Genomic DNA, 19,716 nt, shown 5'->3' with positions numbered 1-19,716 from the left:
ATCGCAAAAGCCAAGTGAAAGGATGTAAACTGGCCCCTGTTGGGGTGAGTTTTAATCCCAGCTGAAATACTTTTTATTTGGTCAAAAGCTTTAATTCCCGACTCAAAAATAAGAAAGAGAAGTTAACTAGATAAGCAGTACCCAACCTGAGGTCCCTGGTCATCTTAATGGAAAAGGTAATGAAGAACTTTGAGCCGCTTTCAAATTTCAAAACTTAAATGGAAAACAAAGCACTGTATCATATAGTTGCCCCACATTAACTAAATATCAGGTTCCTTTGCTTTTTCCCTGGAATTAGAGCAACCAAGATCAATAGCTTTGGTTATCTGTGCCAATCAGCAATGATCATGTGTATATGTGTATGTATGTGTATATGAACACAGAGACGCTATTATAAAAAGTTCAGTCTTTTTTTAATTTTAATTTTTTTTACAGGCTGCATTTTGATTCATTGTACACAAATGGGGCACAACTTTTCATTTCTATGGTTGAACTCATAAATTCAGTCTTTTTAGGAGAAAACAAAGCTCTTCAAAGCACCAGGCCTTGGGAGAAAAAGTAACTGAAGGGTTTGGGAGGGTATGGGAAGATTGCAAAGCACTGAATTAGCTGATCTATGACTGAGGTCCCTTGCAACTCTTCTAGACCCCCCCATACCAACTTGTCTCTCTTTTCTTTTCCAGGGAGGACTGCAATCTTCACTTACCTGAGACACTGTAAACAGACCAATAATGAACTTCTGGGCTTGCCACCCTCCTTGGTTTTGAGGACAGTTGTGAACATCCCCCATACTCTCCACACTGGCATACAGGCCTGTTTAGGCAGGTACCTTCAAACAGGCAAAAATGGCAGTTTCCCATAGTCAAGCTGGTCAGTATGCAGGCAAATTCTTCAGAGATTAGATGCAGTGCCACTTCACACTTCCCAAAGCTTGTGATAGGTGTAGAAGATTCAGGCTCCCTCTGGGAAATTGTCTGCCCAGTTTGAAGGGGAAATGATACTGCAGTGCTTAAAGCCACTCCTTGTCAAAGGCAGCTTTAACTTGCCTGCCTTTGCTGGAAGGCAGGTAAAGGGGTGTGGAGAAAAGCTTCTTTGAATTGAAACTTCAATCAGGGGGTAAACACAGTTAGGACCTGTTCCAACATTGGCTTCTATGACCTCAAAGCAAGAACACTGTATTTCCCAGCAAAAGGCACCCTCAATGAACTACAGAAATAGGTATCTATTAACAGAAAATCTTTTGACAGGAGAGAGGGTTTTTTTCCCTACAGGAATTTGTTTATTTTAATTTGAAATATGAACATTCCCAATTCTGTAGTCCCCAGTGACTTGTGTGGGTGTGCATGCATGTACACACACACACACACACACACACACACACACACACACACACAACCAGCCCTAAGAGAGTTTAGGGCAGAAATGTAACTCCCTGCTAGTATGACTCTCATGGCTTTCCAGTCCTGTGCAAAGGAATAGGACCTGGAACTGAAAAATTGAAACTGCCAAGCATTTTGGAACAACTACTTTAAACTGACATTTGGCTGATATAAAGAGAATCAAAGGCAGCAAGGGCAAGCTAGCAACAAATTAAACTGATTAAAGCAGAAGTGCAGGTGAGATTGAGCAGGCTAAGGTCCAGTTTTCCAAGACCCAAGACCAAGGATAATGGTGCTTTCATTGTTTATTTATTTATTTATTTCTTTTTAATTTCAGAATCCTACATTTTCACTGTGTGACCTTGAGCAAGTAGCTTAATCTCTCAGTGCTTCATTTTTTCCAAACACATTTAACTGTCCAGAATAAAAAACCATCACCTCCCTTTCTCCAGAAAGACTAAACATTTGAATGCAGTTTTGCATGTGTTACAATTAAATAATGCAACCAAAATTGTTCACAACAATCTTAATTGTGTGGGGGGGAGTACAAGTAGCATGGCTTTGTTGGGGTTGATGCCTCCCCTCTTTGTAAGCACTAAATGAAGTTTTAATGATTGTCATCCTTTTTGTGCTCTGGCTCTGGAAAAACTGAGCACCTCATGTACCCCACTCCAAATACCCCATCTTTTCCTCAGGGTCAGCTTCTCCGAGTCATGCAGCTCTGGAAGTGGGTCCTGTTGGGCCCCTTGTCTTGGAGGTGGAGAGGTCTAACAGGTCATCCCTTGGTCAGATACCAAGCATTTTCGAGGGCAATCTAATCATTCTGAATGAATTCTTTGTGAACAGGAATCCTGAAAATGTCTATATAGGTGTCATTGGTTTGTTTGAACCAATTCTGACCAAAGACAGGAACAAACTTTCTGGGGAATATACCACAGATCTTTGTTTCCATCTCTACAAAAGTCCCTTACTACATCATTTTAATGACTAAATAGTAAACATGTGCCTTAAAAATATTTACTGGAAAGATTTCAATGTACAAAACTGCCTTTTGAAAAAAATGTGCATTATGACATTATAATGTTAAGTGGAAAAAAACAAGATAAGATATAATCAGAAACACAAAACTTGTACAGAAAAAAGATCAGAAGATAAAAATATTTAAAAAATGAACAGCCCTTAATTTCTTCATTTTTTTTACTTTTATGTATTTCCCGGACTTTTAAAAAATGAATTATTTTTATAGTGAATACTATAGTTTTAGAACCTTCCTTGATTCCTTCCTTCTTTTTTCTTGAAAATGTTTCAAGTACAGGACAGAGAGTCAAGAGTCTCAAGTACAATATTAAATGGATGTGTGCTCTTGTCAAGTTGTTTTCCTTCTCTGGGCTTCTGCTTACTCCTTTATGAACATAGTAGGAGACTGGGAAGGAGGTGTCCCTTGAGACCCTTCTAATTTTGCTCTTCCATGCTTTACAGCCAGAATCGCTGGGCCAGCTGAGCTTCCTAGAGCCTTTGCCATCTTTTAAAAAATATTCTTAGTTGTACATGGACACTATACCTTATTTTATTTATTTACTTGTATGTAGTGCTGAGCATCAAACCCAGTGCCTCACATGTGCAAGGCAAGCACTGTACCACTGAGCCACAACCCCAGCCTGCCTTTGTCATCTTTTAGAGTTTAGAGTAGTACATTGAGCTCTCCGGTCCTAAGATCCATCGATTAGTTGAATTTCCGTATTTTCCTATAATGTGATGACATACTATTTGTATCATGAAAAATTAATGTATGTGTCTTTGGCTCTAGGGCACAGTTAGAGTGGAAAAGGGGAATGTAAAAAGAAAAATAGGATAAACCCCCAAACAAGATATGAAGTGGGAAAATAATCTAGTTGCAAAATGACACATACATTAGGATATTACTTATCTAAAAAATTTTAAAACACATAGAACAGGTATATACATTATTTTGGATATAACTATATGTGTAAAAGTATAAAAATAAAATGGAATAATGGATACTAAATTCATCTTAGTGCTTGCCTCTCGGAATGGATGGAGAGGAATCAGATTGGGATCAGGGATCGAATTTAACTTGTCTGTAATATTTCACTTCTCCCACTGGAAAAAAAATCTAAAGCAAACTTTATGTTCAAAATGTTAACAGTTTGTCAATTCTGAGTAGAGATCCAAGTATGTTTGTAACTTTATTGATTCTCAGTATTGTTTTTCATTACTCAATATTTTCTAGTTACTGAAAACAAAAACATAATTTTTAAAAGCAAAAGGTTGGATTTTTTTCTTTTCTACAGTATTTGTGAAATGTTCACAGATTTTTTTAAAACTGGGGCCTTCCATGAGCTAAGCAAGTGCTCTACCTCTGAGCTACATCTCCAGTTCTCATGGATTATTTTAATAAATGACAAATGAATTTAATCTTAAGACTCAGGATAGAAAAGAGAAAAAAGTAACAAGAGAGAAAAAAAGAAACAGGATATCACTGAGATAAGATATAAATAGAGGCCCTAGAAGCCTTGGGACATTTCTGCCCCAAAGCAACTTAATAAATTCCTGTTCTACACCATAAGCCAAAAATTTAATAATGGATATCTTACAATAGTGAAGTTCCTGGGTGTTCCAACTTTTACCCATCCATGGCTTATGTTTTAAAAGCCTCTCTCTTTCATTGATCTTCTCTGGACAGAAACTTCTAGTGAATCTCCTCCATCTAACTAGCCTTTCAGGGACATATTTTTCACCTCAGCTTCCAAGGCGGTTGTTATACACCACAAATCACCTTCTACCATCCCTTCTTAAGCCAAATTCTTTCTGGTTTCCAGGAATCATACTGGCGAATATAGTTCTCTAAATTTACTCCTTCACAGCACTCAGCTTAAAAACACTTTTAAACTATAAGTCTTACTATGAAAACTAAACCTGCTGAAGATAAAGCTTTTAATTTCCCCCTACTACTCTCTCCCAAGCTAAATCCCTTTCACATTCAGAAACATCATGTTTATCACCCCTCCCCAACTCTGCAGAAATATTGGCCTATTCACTGTATATTGATTGATCATTGAATTCATTTACTTTTTATCAACTCTCTATATCCTGTTCCACCATCCCCCTCCAAGGCCTTTTTGGTCAGTTCTTTTTCCCCCAGCTCTAATCTAAAGACTCTCTTTGCTTTTTTTTTTTTTTTTTTTTTGTGGTGCTGGGGATTGAACCCAGGGCCTTGTGCTTGTGAGGCAAGCACTCTACCAACTGAGCTACATCCCCAGCCCCTCTCTTTGCTTTCTGAGGGCACCTCATAATAGGATGATTTTGAGTGTTTCTGTTCTGACCTCATATCACATACAGGAGCCCCAGTCTCTCTTGGTTGATGTAACTGAAGTGCTGGCTCCAGACTTTGCTCTCTAAGGGTAGTAATGACCTTGCATCAAACCATACAATATGCCAGAAAAACAGCTGCAGTCAAACAAGATATGGATCCTGGGCAATGTCAAGGGGAAGGTTGAAGGCCCTCCTGATAAGTGAGGGGGAGTAGGCTGGGAAGGTAGTCAGGCAGGGCAATGTGTTCAATACAATGGATAAGCACATGCTTCACATGTTTGGAAGCAAGACTCCCCCTTACTTAACTGTTCAAAGAGACCACTGATAGGAGAATAAAAGGGAAGAAATCAAGGGCTGGCCTGTAATCATTACTTTGTCCCTGATACACAGTGCGGCTTTGGGCAACTTGCTTTAAAGTATCTGAAACTTGATTCTCCCATCTGGAAAAAGTTAGTCTCCACTTTAGTTTGAAAACTATGAGACCTGTGGTAGAGGGAAGCAGCTCGTCTTACATGGTCATCAATAATTACTTTTCCTAAATCCATGAGGATGTTTGCAATGACAAGAATAAATAAAACACAGGAGTCTTTTGAGTACTTTAGAAGTGAGGGGCTATAGAATTATAAGGTAGTACTATCAGCAACCTTCATGCTTATGATCCTTTAATATAACTCTGTCTCCCGAATGAAGAAGAAGCAATATAGGTTTTCACTTCCTTAGAACCACTGAATATATTGCTGTCTCTCTCAGCTGGCCATCTCCGTGACGGAAATCTCCATAGGCCTCTCTGCCCTGACATTCACTGTTTACTCTCTTACCTCAGGCTGTCTCAGTTGCTTGAGCACCCACTCCACCTGGGTATTTGGGAACAGTGTCCCACTGCAGCATCCTCCTCTGGGTACCCATTGTGGTTACTACTACCATAAGCCATGGTACACTCAGCATTTCAGTGTTACAAGTGAATGACATGGAGCAGGGCCTCCTAGAAAGCTATTGGGAGTGGGATCTGAGCCAGACACAGATCAGAGAAAAACTAACGTTCAAAAGGACAGTCAAAAGGCAAGATATAGTGCATACCTAGGAGTACACTTTTCCCTTCAGTCCATATTATGCTGACACAGCTTCTCATTTCAAAGTGCAATCTGAGGGTGCTCTTGTCTAGTATGTAGCTTGGTTGTTTAAAGCAGGCTTGTGGATTCTTAAATCTAATAAACTGAATTTTCAGAAAACAAAATAATTCCTTTCTTGGTGTTAACTGTATCTATTTGGGGGCTCTCCTAGCCAATGGTACTCAGTGATAGAAGTTATTAAAGTCATACCTGAGAGGAGAACATTAGATGTGAAAATCAAAGAGAAGTAATCCACTGACCTCCTTTTCAGCATCTTTCAATGGGTGGCTAGTAGTAACCTGGTCTTAATGAATCAAGAATCACTGGTGTCATAATATTATGACATCAACACTTTATTTATATAATAAACAATTGGGACTTTTCCTTCCTTCAGGTGCTGAATCCAACCTACCAAGGCATTATTAAAACAGGGCAAAAAACAATGGTTTACAGGAAAAGGATAAGATCAAGGGCAAGGAAAGTTGATTCTAGATCCTCTTCCCCAATCTATACACCAGTATCCTGACTACTTGGACCCTTAGCACAACTGATGACCACTGTCTTCAGAAGTAACTGGTGTCCTAGCATGCACCAGGGCTTGGGTTCAATCTCCAGGTCTGCAAAAATGAAGTGATATATTTGGAGTCTTCTTGAGAAACAAAGTAACAAGCCAGAATTTTGGTTGCTCCTAGTATATTATATTCATTATATCTGAATATGAGGCCAGGCACACATACACATACAAATAGAATCTGGGTAATCCACAGTCTAGGATTTTACAATTTATACCTTGGCCTTGGGTTATAAAGCATGGCTTTCTTTTTATAGCCTAACTCCCAAACTGCTTCTTTCACAATGAGTGTGTGTTTTTAAGTTTTAAGACAAATCACATAGATCTGAAAAAGTCACTATAGCACAGTACAATTCTCCTTCTTTTCACCTATTTGGCCAAATGAATTTGACTATGTCATTTATAAAACCTCTTAACATGCCAAGGCCACAGCTTTGCACCTATAGGACTTCCTACAGGAAAAGGCAATGTATGCCATCATACAACACATATTCAATAGACACTGGGTACACCTCTTTCCTTGCCAAGAGGCAACAGTACACAGGCAGCCCATAAAATCATACACATATAGATGTACACACAAATAATACAGAGAGCCAGTAAGGGAAAATGTAACTGACCTGCCCCAAGGGGAAACTGAGAATACTGAATCTACATTGAAGACACCTTTACTAGTCTGAGCAAAAAGAGACTTGAGAAGGCCACAGCAATTCCAGTGTACAAAGAAGCTGTGTAACATGGTCTACTAACTCTCTGGGCCTTGGACAAAAAAGTGCTAACAAGTCAACACAGTGCTCTGTGAAGGACAGAGCTCTTTCACAAACACCCCCCATCTGGCTAAGCACACTGGAAACCTCACGGATTAGAACATCAAGCCATCAATATGCCAAGTAAACCTAGATTCTACAGTCCAAATGAATACTCTTTTCATAGCCTACTCCTTTCTGTTAATATTTCCTCAATCAATGGTTAGTCACTGAGGCAGAATTTGTTCCTATGAATTAAACAAACTGCCCCCAATAGAAAAGACATTTCCTCTACCCAAATGAAGTGGTGCTAGAATCTGCAGCATGTCAGGGATGAGAGAAAGAAACTTGGTTAATGCTATGGATGCCAACTCTACTGCATACTGACTAAATGAATTCCCTGTGCCCATATTTCTTTAGAGTCCATAGTACCTCATGTTTTAGAAACACACCCCATCTATGGACCTCAGATCCAAAAACTTGGTCCTTGTCTTACCTTACCGGTGCCATATCTAGCCACAAATCTTCATCCCTGTAGACTATACTCCTTTACTGCTCTTTCCCCAAACCCATCTTTTTAGAACAGTGATAGATATGTTATACAAATATATATGTTATATCCATCAAATACAGTAGCCATTAACCACATGTGGCTACTATACTCTTGAAATATGGCTTAATTCCAACCTCTATCCAGCAGTAATGAGAAGCCTGGCCCTCCAGATGTCAAGGAGGCCAAGTGGGAAATTTGGACTTTTACTTCCCCTTAGCAGTATTGAGATAGCGGCTCCCTTTCCCTGCTGGAGCAAAGTCAGAGAAAGTCAGTTAAACAGAAGCTTTAAGTAAAATCCAAAGTTTCATAATATATGGTATAATGTATACTATAAACATGATTTTAAAATCACTCACCATACCAAGAACCAGAAAGATCTCAAAATGAATGAATACAGGCAATCAGCAGATGCCAAAATCAAGAAGTTATTAGAACTACCAGAAAAAATATTTTAAAGCCATCATGAGAAAAATATTTCAATAATCAATGACAAATACTGTTGAAACAAATGAAAAGTAGAAAGTATCAGCAAAGAAATACAGCATATATAGGCAAATCAAGTAGAAATTTTTATAAATGATACAACAACCCAAACAAAATATTCTGTATGGAAGAATGGAAAGAACTGAGAAAATAATCAGTTAACTTGAAGACAGAAGTACAAAAATCATCCAATATGAATGACAGAGAAAAAAAGATTGGGAGAAATGAACAGGGCCTCAGGGACCCGTAGGACTTAAAAAAAGATCTACCTTTCCTCTTAACAGAGGAGGCCTGGAATAATAGAAGGTGAGACAGAAAAAGTATTTGAAACAATAGTGATTGAAAACGTCCCCAAAGTAGCAAATGGCATAAACCTACAGATTTAAGAAGCTAAGTCTATGCAAAAGCAGGTGAACCTAAAGCAATTTATGGCAAGGCAAATCATAGTTAAATTTCTGAAAACTAAGGTTGGGGGAAGATCATGAAAATATCAAGAGAGAAATGACACATTACCTACAAGGGGAAAACAATTCAAATGACAGCAGATTTCTCATCAGAACCCATGGAAGCTAGAAAGAAATGGCACATCTTTCAAGCACTTTCAGAGAAGAACTATCAACCTGGAATCCCATATCTAGTGAAACATCCTTCAAGGATGAAGGGGAAATCAAGAAATTATCAGATGAAGGAAAACTAAGAGAATTTATTCCTAGCAAACCTGCACTAAAAATTAACATAAGGTCTCTAAATAGAAAGCAAAATATAAAAGAAAGAATCCTGGAATCTCAGGAAGGAGGAAAGAGCAACAGAAGAGGATAGGTAGGTTTTCTCAATTTGACAGTTGAAACAAAAATCATTACACTGTCTGATGTAGTTCTAAACACATGTGGAGGAAATATTTAAGATAATTATAAATGGGGGAGGGTAAAGTGGCTTAAGAGAGGTAAGGTGTCTATAATTTACTTAGATAAAATGTTGATACTACTAGACTAAAACAAGTTACATATGGACACTCTGGAAAATAATTTTTAGTTTAAAACTAAACATATATTTATATGTTTATAAATATAAATATATATATATATATTTGTATATGTTAAACATATACAAATGAGCAATCACACTCTGGAGAATTTTTCCCAAAGAAATGAAAACTTATGTTCACATAAAAACCTGTTCTCAGAAGGTGTAGCCAAAAACTGGAGATGACCAAAACATTTCTCAACAGGTAAATGATTAAACAAATTATAAATTCAGATATACTATGGAATATTGCTCAGTAAGAATGAATTATTTAGATACAAAACAACTTGAATGGATCTCAAGGGCATTATAAAAATTGAAAAAAAGCCAACCTCAAATGTTCACATCTCTATGACTCCATTTATATAATACTTTTGAAATGTTGAAACTATAGATATGGAAAACAGATTAGTGATTGCAGGGGTTTGGGATAGTGAGGAGTGAGGGTGAGTGAAACTATAAAGTTTCGTCCCCAGTATCACACAAAAAGGAATATAATGGAGTAACATAAGAGAGATCTCTTCTTTTATTAATAAATTAATGGTAAAGGTTTCACATTTCCATACATGCATATATTGTGTATTAATCATCTTGTGATTACAGAATAGTACTTTATCTTGATTGTGATTGTAGTTACACAAAATACACGTGATAAAAATAGAACTTCACACACCTATTGTTCTGATGTCAAGTTCATGGTTTTGATATTATACTATAGTTACACAAGTAGTAACTATTGGGGGAACTGGGTGAATGGTATGCAAGACTTTTTTCCATGCAACTTCCTATGAATTTATCATTATTTCAAAATAAATGTAGAAAAAAATCAAGTAACTGTGGTAAGCAGACTACTAGCCTTCCAAAAATGTCCACATCCTACTCCCAGTACCTGTGAACATGTCAGTCACATGGCACGTAAGGAATTGCGGTTGTAAGTCAACTAAACCTGATATGGGGAGATTAGCCATCCAGGCAGATACAGTATAATTACAGGAGTCTTTGTAAGTGGAAAAGGGAGGTATAAGAGTGAGAGTCAGGGAAGAAAATGTAACAAATTGAAGTGATGCAATGTGAGGAACCAAGCTTCCTTTATAGGCTCTGACTATGGAAGGTGGCTATGAGCCAAGAAATGCAGGTACCTTCTTTGAGCTAGAAAAGGCAAGGGAACTGAGTCTTCTCCCAGAGCCTCCAGAGGAATGCAGCCCTTTACATATCTTGATTTTTAGCCCAGAGAAACCTAGTTCAAACACTTAACTTCTGACATACAGAACCACAGAATAATAAATTTATGCTGTATTAAAACACTAAGTTTTTGGTTGTTTGTTACAGATGCATAGTAGAAAACCAACACAGTCACCAGATGTACAACTGGCTTCTGCAGAGTACATTCAATTCATTAGTCAGAAGTCAGTAACTCTGTACTATAATCTTAAGGCAACCATCAATATATCATAGTTAATGCTATTTGCAATTCTACATCATCAATGATAACTGTGATAAAAATCTTCCCTTAGAATTACTGGGGAAAGAAACACATTACTCCCTATTAAATGGGGCCTGCTCAGTCAAAGAAGGTTTAAGAACAGAAGCATATGTGCCAGAAGGGTAGAAATCTTGTCTCAATCCAACTAGAGAACACCTATTTGCTGAGGAATTTCCTGCTGTGTTAGGAAAACCAGGCATCTGTACTTATTTTCCAAGGGGTAGAATATAGAAACAATAGAAAATGTACTGAATTAGAAAAAGGGTAAATTCAGATGGTAAAAAAAACCAGCAAGGAATGGAGTTAATTCCCTATAAAACAGACAATTCATTTTATTGTTTTTTTCCCCAGTATCCCAGTGCTTAGCACATACTAGACACTCAATGTTGCTGAATCGAAGTATAAATGATAATTAATAGACCCATCCAGTCACAGAATTCTATTAACCCTCATATTTTACAATAGTCCAAACTGCTAAGACAAGAAGCAACAAACATTTACTTGTGGATAGGAATACCATGTATTACTATCATGCAAAACTGTAAGGCATATATGTGGCATATATTCATGTTTGCAGAGCTTACAGAGCTTTGCATTTAACATACGATAATAGAGCTCAGGAATGAAATCTATTAACTCTCTACAATATGGCTAATACTAGAAAAGATCCATTAGTCCCAAAGGTCCACATGAAGATATCTGGACATTACTTCCCTCTCTGACCGCATCACTATACCTAACAATTGGTGCTGTAAAGAGTTCACTAATTTTGTCAGTCCCTTGGATAAGAGAAATATAATGGAGATAGCAAGACATGAAAAAGAGAAAGGTAAGAGCAGGTGAGTATGAATGAGCTTTTATGGAATATATTCTATGTATTAATGATTAACTTGTGGAGGGTAAAAGCTGATCAAGCAATTTTAAGAATCTGAAAGTTGGAAAATCAAGGACTTTTGGGAAAACAGCCAACTTATTTTTGGTGAGAACAGTAATGTCCACAGGAGTACCAAGTGAGTACTAAGTGGCTCTTTTTCATAATAAAAATGCCCGTGAAGCCTAATCAGAAAATGCTTGTAACAGTAGCTGAGGGCTGTGGATCATAAGTATACTAATAACATGCTTTTTTCAGAGAGTCATTTTCATAGTTTCCATTTCAAGTTACTGTGACCATGATAGCCATGCAACAGGAATTTTGTAACAACTGGGGACAGGCTAGTTCAGAGGCTTTTAATTCACAGTGCATGGTTGGACTTCCTGAAAATGTATGCAAATGTTATATATGTAAATATGCCCTATTCTGAAGAGAGTATCCTAGTCAGTCATCATATTTTCACAGGGGTTCATGCCAAGGTTAGGAGCCACTGGATTAGACAGTGATAGCCCTCTTTTTCTATTTCCCTACCCAGTAAAGCAACATATCTTCAATGTGTTCCAGTTGTTTAGTAACGAAAGAGACACTGGGTTTCTGTTCAAGCAAGTCACTGAGAACTTGTCACTGGGTTAATAAATCACATGTGTGCCCAGAATAACGTGGCAAATATTGGGAAGGAGGGCAGAATTTAGTAGTATCACAGAATTTAGGTAACTGCATAGGCAAGAAAAAAAACTATTGACATATTGATTCAAATAAATGATTTCATTTATGAACTTCACTTTTTAGGTTCATCCTCCTGCCACTCCACCAGGTTCTGGAAGGTCTCCCAAACCCTAAGTATTAATTAATGTATGGTCATGAAATGCAGACTGATTTTAACACTGAATTACAGAAAGTTCAAAGAAAGCTTGAAAACATTTTCAAAATCAGCTCTGACTGACTTCATGTTTTCTTCTTGTCTGCATTATATCTGTTTCTACGGAAAGCCAGATTTGGCCTGTGGGTGGTAGTTTCATTTACTCCTGCCCTAGATCAATGAAAGCCAATCACAGATACTTAGGACACAGAGACAGTTTAAAAGAGCATCCTGTTTATTACAGAAAGGACAAAAGGAAGCCATATAGAGAGAAGGCAGGACCCTGTGCAAACAGAGAGCTGTCCATCCACTTTTCAAACATATTTTGAAAAGAATTCATATTTCTCTTAATACTATACTGTACCCTTTTTTCTCACAACTACAGTGCTCAGGATGTTCTTTCTAAACTTAAGTTTTTCTTGATAAACTTTAAGCTTACTACCTCTTGCCAGTCTTTCATGACAGTAAGAACAGTCACTCTCCCGAGTGCAGATAGGACCTCTTTTTATGCATGTATATGTGAAAACACCGTGTATTTTTGAGGAATGTCTTTGGATCCAACAATCCAATTCATAGAGCATAAAACCTGAATCATTTCTGCAGTTCTTCTCAAGAAAGACCTATTAGTTAGGAAAATGATAGGTCGAATCAGGTTAATGGACTATTATATCTCCAAAACTCATTGTCCCACCAAGTTTTGCAAATATAACCATCTCCTCAAATCAGGAAACAGTTTCTTTCAAAGGTGGCTTAGAGTTAAAGCGATCATAGATTTTCCTCCCAAAATTGGGACATTTTGAGAGAGAAATAGTATGTCAGAACAACAGGTATAAACCATAACATTTGGTCTTATAGTTCCCCCATAGAGGATATGCTTTAACTTCCCCCAGATGAAATGAATGAATTTCTTTTCTTGATGGAGGATTGTTCAGCACTGCTTCAGCATTCAGTGTCAAGGTATAACTTTGGTCTCGAGTCTCCAAATCTTCTCAGGGAAAATATCAGGAGCTGCTTTTTGGTTATGCTAGTTGCACAACATATGAAAAGGGCTACTGAGGGAGAAGCTAAAATTATTAAATGGGGTCCAGCAGCACTTGAGAAAACCGTGGGTAATTGTTTATCTCAAAATCATTTCACTGGGAATGGATAAGATGACATATTGAAGTGCTCTTTGGAAAAAATAATAATTGTGTGTATAGAAGTTGATTTTAAGATATCAGTTTCTTTTCTACTAGCATACATGGCAGGGAAAAAAACGTCTGATCAAAGCACTTATCTAAAGAAAGAGGCCCCCTTAGCAGAAGCCTATGAATCATGTGGGTAATGACAGATTGGAGGGAAGAGAGACAAAGAAGGTCCTCACTCCTACATGGGCTGGCATAGAACAGGTTGTACCATCACTAAAAGCAGTTTCCCCAACCCTCCACACTCAGACTGACCACACCCAGACCAGATTTCCCTAGGTTGTGAAGCACTTACTGCTGCAAAAGGCCAGTATTGTTTGAGAACATTGGCATGTTCACCTCTGCCTAAAAAGAAATTTTCTTGACAACAGAAAAAGTGTGGAGTTAAAGGTAGCCCCAAGTGAACCAGTCTTGTCCAGTGCTCTTTGTTTTGTTTTCAAGCAGTCCTGGAGAACCCAAGTTCTTCATGCCAAACCCTATGACCTTCAGTTTCAAAAAGTGCTGTTTGAGAAACTATCAATGAGGGAGCTGGTAGACAATTTTTTCAGATGAATTAAAAACACACTATAAAATTAAAAATTAAAATATCCAAATCTGAAATCTTTATGTGGGAAAAACAAGGAAACCAAAATGACCTACTCCTCTGAGTCATTCCCCTTCCCTATCACCCACCACCGACTTTGATCCTTCTCTCCTTTTGTTTACTGTGAGCAGGAACACTTAAATCATGTCTGTGCTACCAAATAAATAAGTTTAAATATAATATAACAGAGTCAAAGGCCAACTACAATCTTCTCTTCTCCCCTTACTAAAGGATTTACAGATGAAAAAAATTCACTAGAACTGAACTTAGGAACAGAGGAACTGCAATCAATGCTTCTTTGGTTAAGCCAGTCCCTCCCCTAAGCAAATACTTCAGTGAGACCAGGACCTCCACAGTGATTGTGTCAGGGATTCATGAGCACATCTTTTGAGTGTTTTAAATCCAGCACTTACTGCTTTTCTCATTTTTCTTCTCCCCACTCCTAAATACGGGTGACACCACCACACCTTTAATTCTCTCTGCTCTCTGAGAAGCCTACAGGTAGTCAGAAGATTGTGGAAAAAAGAAAAAGAGGGAAGAGAGACAGACTCTGAGTAAAACAGAAAGCGGCACTGTTTTTCAGTTGTTTTACTTGGGCAACAGGGTGTTATAGGTTTGTGTGTGTGTGTGTGTGTGTGTGTGTGTTAAAAAGCACTGATGCATCGAAGATTTATTCATTGAACAGGTTGATTTATTTAACAGACTTGACATATGTCAAATTCTGCCATGTGCTTACATAATTGTTACCCATTTATCAGAGCTGTAATTTAGACAAATATTTGTTTTAAAAGTATTTTTTAAATGACTTTCTCTAGCCTATTGAACAATCCATGTTTAATTTTAATCGTGTTAACAATAGCTATTTGGTGGGAATCTGTGAAATCTAATCTTCCCCCCAACAAACTCTATTCCCTTTTTTTCCTAGTAATAACTTTCAGATTAAAATCATACTATAGGGAAAAATTTAAAAATATACACAATGTCCTTTTATGTTATGGTATTTTATACTTTGGATTTTCAATCAGTTTCTTGATATATTGTTAAAAGCACAGATCTGAATGTGAAAAACTGACTAAAAGGACAAAAGGGTGTGATTATTTGAGTGTATGTCTGGGAGAATGCAGAGCAGTTAGAACAGCTAGGGGAGAACCAGGAAGAGAATTAGGTAGATGGAGTCAAATTTCAAGTCTTACAAATTTCATTGAATCACCCTACCCCATCTTAACACATGTGCATAAAATTATATCTTTTTAACTCAAATACATGCAATCTATCTAGGTTCTGTGGAAGAAGGAATATTGGAAAGTATTTCTAAGAAACAAAAATCTAATCACTAGCTGCCAGGGATGGTTTGGGTTCTCTGTTGTACATGCCATTTGCAAAAACAAGAGGCTCATTCTGACCTCCTAGGTCAAGGAGTGTGGGGACTAGGAAAGATATGAGGGTGGGGTGGGAGGGAAATCCCACCACCATACAAATAAAATTTTTGACCTAGTAAGCAAATACGTTTTTGTTGTTACTGCTGGGTAAAATGTACAAGTCTTCCAGAAATTAGACACTGTAATAAAAATGTACCAGCCCAAATTTAAATTGCTCACTAGACAGATGGTTAATTATATTCACAGCCACATATTTCACTGGGATAGAGTTTCAGACACTCAGCCAGTTTTATTTGATTAGCCGGTTTCCCAGTTAATATGTAAAATGACAGTTACTTAGGGCTTTTTTGTTCCCTTCTAAAAATATATTTTCAATAAGTGTAAATTCTCCTCAGCCTTGAGAACGTCACTGCTGTAAATAAAACGTTTGTTCATATGTCACCCATGTGTAAAAGATGTAAGGGAGATTCACTCCCCCAAACCCGAATTGTCTCCAGTAGTTCAGAGAAGATCATCGGAGCACCTTCTCTCACCAAGCAAAATATTCCGGGAACTGTCAGCACACTCTGCTCTCTACCTAAAACAACTGAAAATTCCAAATCCCGGCGCTGAAGAGCTTTACATGCTTTTTAAAACAGCCCTGCCAGCCCTACCCACAAATCATGTCTTTTCAAGATAACAGTCTAGAAAATGGAACGTTAGAAAAAGGCCACATAGCTAAGTGTACTGCTGTGCACAGAATTCAACAATATGCTGGGAGCCAAAACCCAGAAGCAAAATATGAGACCCACTTATTCCAAAATGCAACCAGAAGCTCTACAAAATCAAGAGTGCGGGTGTCGAAATGGGGATGCCAATTTTTTTTTTTTTTTAACTTTGAAAAAGACAGAAAACCTTGCGCGGGTGATTCGGTCCCTCACGAATCAGACAGACAGAAGCAGTCATGCTGAAACCACTGGATTCCTCAGCTGAACGGCGCCAACTCAGCGGCGCGGTTTCCACACTTTGCCGGAGTGGGGCCCCGCTCCTCGGTCTCCCCGCCCCACGGGTGTACAGGATTGAGGGGACGTGTGCCTCTGGGCGCGGCAGAGAGAAGCGCCAGAAGCCATGCAGGAAGGCGTCAATTCGACCGCTTCCGAGAGCGGGAAGGGGCCGCGGGCCAATTTCCGCAGAGGTGACAAGCTGGGCGAGGCTCAGTCGGGCCCTGACTTATACCCACCAGTGGCCCCAGGCTGGGTGGTGCATGCTCTGGGGCACTCTGTGGTTGCCACAGCCGCCCAGCGCGCGGGGGAGCCGCGGGCCGGGGAGGTGCCGGCGACGCGGCTTCGCACCTTTGCGGTTTTGGCCAGGGCGCCAGCCACGGCAGCCGCGTGGGTTTTCCCGCTCGCGCCGAAGCCTGCGGTGCAGGTGCCCCATCCCGTGCCCCATCCTCTGACCAGTCTCTCCCAGGCACCAACCCGAAAGGAGGCAGTACTCTGCTGGTTCCCGCTGCCCTGCTGTATGCGTGTGAGCGCGGCGGCTCCGGCCCGCTTGCTTCCCCTCCCCCCTGGCGCAAGCACAGAGGCCTTTCCTAGATTGCAGTGCCTGTCAGGGCGAGCCGGGATCTCTGGCCCTCGCGGCCTCTCTCCCTTGTACACAGATACACACATGCACGCCATTCGCACACTGACGTCCTCCCTTCTGTTTTCCCTTCCTCCTCTTGCTCGGCTTCCCCCAATTCGTTCCACCCCTGCCGCCACCACCCAGAGCCGGCCGGGGAGCCGGCGATAAGGCCAGGGGGCTGGATGGCAGCGCTCATACTCACCTCACAGGCCGACTCCCGAGGCACACGTCGCTGGCGGGCTCAGGAAGCAGGCACTGGAGCTGGCGCGGCCAGTCAAGGCTGGGCTGCCACCGTCGCCGCAGCTGTTTGAGCTGCCGCCGCTGCTACTGCTACTGCTGCCGCCGTCGCCGCCTCCTCTGCCTCAGCTCCATGCGCCGGGCCCGCCAGGTGGACGCGCCTCTCTCCCTCGCTCGCTTGTTCCCTCAGGTTTCACCGCCGCCGCGGTGCTAGATGGAGTCAGAGCTGTCGGGCTCGGGCTCTGAAACTCAGAGCCTCAGCTGCCGCCCGGCTGCTCGCAAGGTCCGCGCTTCGCCTGCACCACTGCTTGCTCCGGCCGGGGCTACCTCGCGAGCGGGGTGCGAGCGCGGCTCTGGGAGCCCGCTCTGTGCGGTGGCTGCGGCCGTCCGCAAGAGCGAGAGAGAAGGAGGGCGGCTGCTACTGCCGCTATCACTGTTAAAGCTATTACTAAATGCTGCTACTGCCGCTACTGCTACTGCTGTGGTGGTGGCGGCGGCTGCTGCTGCTGATGCTACTGGTTTTCCTTCTCGGGTTCTCCCCCTGCCTCGGCCCCCCTCCTCCCTCCTCCTCCTCCTCCTCCTCCTCCTCCTCCTCCTCCTCTTCCTCCTCCCCCTTCTCCTCCCTCTGCCGCTTTTCTCAGAGCCTCTGCGGGCGCTGCCTGATCCCCTCTTCTCCCAGAGCTGCCTCTGCCCATTCAGAAAGGTGCCCAGAGTGGGGCTGCCTCGGCTGCCACCATCGCTATTGCCCCTGCCATTGTTTCCTCCAACACGGCTGTTCTTGCTGGACGCGTTCCCCCCTCTACCCTCCTTCCCCACCACAGCCCTCCCTTTTCCTCCCAATGTCTCCTTACCCTCTCTACGGTCCCTTCCCCATGGGCCCCCTCCCACTCTGTCTGTCTGTCCCTCCCTCCCCTCCCCTTAGGCGCCCGGGAGCGCGCACTGCGCGGCCACCTGTCATAAAGGGCGCGCACCCCCCTTCCCCACCCCCACCCCGCCCCCCACTCGCATTCTCGCCGCCCGCCCAGTCCACCGCGCCACTGACTCGTCGTTCCCCCGGCAGACACGCAGCCGGACACCACTCTCCCACGCCTTTGAGGGCAGTTGTGTGTTTGTGTGTGCAGAGAGGGGCGCTCTGAAGTTTCAGGAAGAATATCTGAATGGCTTCGTCCACCAAGCATCTAACCATTCAACCTACCCTTAACTTAAGGACCTAGGTCCCTAGGAAGGTGGGTCCTGTTGGAAGGGTCGGATCAAGGCTGAGTACTGGAAGGGATGGGTTTTTATTTTTTTATTTTTTTATTTTTTCGGAATAAAGCAGAGAAAAAGGGAACCTGAATATGACCAGGAAGGAAATGGGATCTGCCTGACTGCTGTCATTGAAAAATTCCTTAGGTGGACATTTCCCTTCTGACATTCTGGGAACCCAACAGGAAACGGCAAAAGATTGGAGTGGGATTCAGGTGCGAGCAAGTAGCACTCCTGAAACCCCGGGTGTAAGGTGGGGGCTGGAGCTTCACAGTCATCACTACTAAGAACCAGGGCAAGAGATGAAAGGTTGGTGCTAGAATAGAAGGGGTAGAACTAGCTACTTTGTGTGTACTTGCTCCAGTAAGTCATTGCCAAAGCCTGGTTTCTCCAGTCAGGAGGGCCCAATGTCGGATTTCTCTGCTCCCACAGCTGCCACCTCATTCTGCTAGGCACAAGCTTTGAGTAACTTCTGTCACCCTCAACAGAGCCTGTATAGCCTGTCACACAACCCCTCCCCAGAAACAGCAGAAGTGGTGGTGGGCTATTTCCCTCCGCCTGGCAAAGTACAGGAGACAGATGTTTCAGATATTACATTGGCAACAAGGTCAGGTTCTCTTCATCAAGTTTGAGGCCCTCTTTCACCAGTATTTCATTGTTGAGCCATGAAGTGTATGGGCACAGGGTACGCTTTTACAGCTTCTCATCTTGGTTTTTGTGCATACCATTCTACCTGCTTAGAACACTCTTGTTCTTTCTCCCTCTCCTTTTGTATCTCCAAAACTCATCCATAAATAATAGTCCCTTCTCAAATAATCAATACTTAGTCTTTACTATGTGCCGGACACTGTGCTAAGCAACTTCTATGAATTATTATTATTTTATTATTACTATTATTATTATTTTGGCCCCAGGGGCAGAACCCAGGGGTCCTTAACCACTGAGACATTTCCCCAGCCCTTTTTTATGTTTTATTGAGACAGGGTCTCACTAAGATGCTTAGGGCCTCACTAAATTGCTGAGGCTGGCTTTGAACTTCTGATCCTTCTGCCTCTCAGCCTCCAAAGTTGCGGGGA

At 41.1% G+C, this 19,716-nt stretch overlaps 1 protein-coding gene and 1 long non-coding RNA gene across 2 annotated transcripts in view; one reads left to right on the top strand and one right to left on the bottom strand.

Annotated features, from left to right (window-relative positions):
* Positions 1–2,355, top strand: part of LOC306650812 — a 183,615-nt gene extending 181,260 nt beyond the window's left edge. The window contains exons 3-4 of the long non-coding RNA XR_013761038.1: positions 516–558; positions 684–2,355. This is a non-coding gene — a long non-coding RNA (uncharacterized lncRNA). The remainder of the gene's footprint in view (positions 1–515; positions 559–683) is intronic.
* The window catches only part of NEXMIF (neurite extension and migration factor), a 132,172-nt gene extending 114,292 nt beyond the window's left edge, over positions 1–17,880 (bottom strand). The window contains exon 1 of the mRNA XM_079123012.1: positions 17,361–17,880. The gene's annotated coding sequence lies outside the window, so the exon portion shown is untranslated. The remainder of the gene's footprint in view (positions 1–17,360) is intronic.
* Between the last annotated feature and the right edge of the window lie 1,836 nt (positions 17,881–19,716).

This window comes from Sciurus vulgaris (genome assembly GCF_902686455.1).
Source record: "Sciurus vulgaris genome assembly, chromosome: X".
Classification (NCBI taxonomy): Eukaryota; Metazoa; Chordata; class Mammalia; order Rodentia; family Sciuridae; genus Sciurus; species Sciurus vulgaris.
This window is presented reverse-complemented; position numbering and strand designations above follow the sequence as displayed.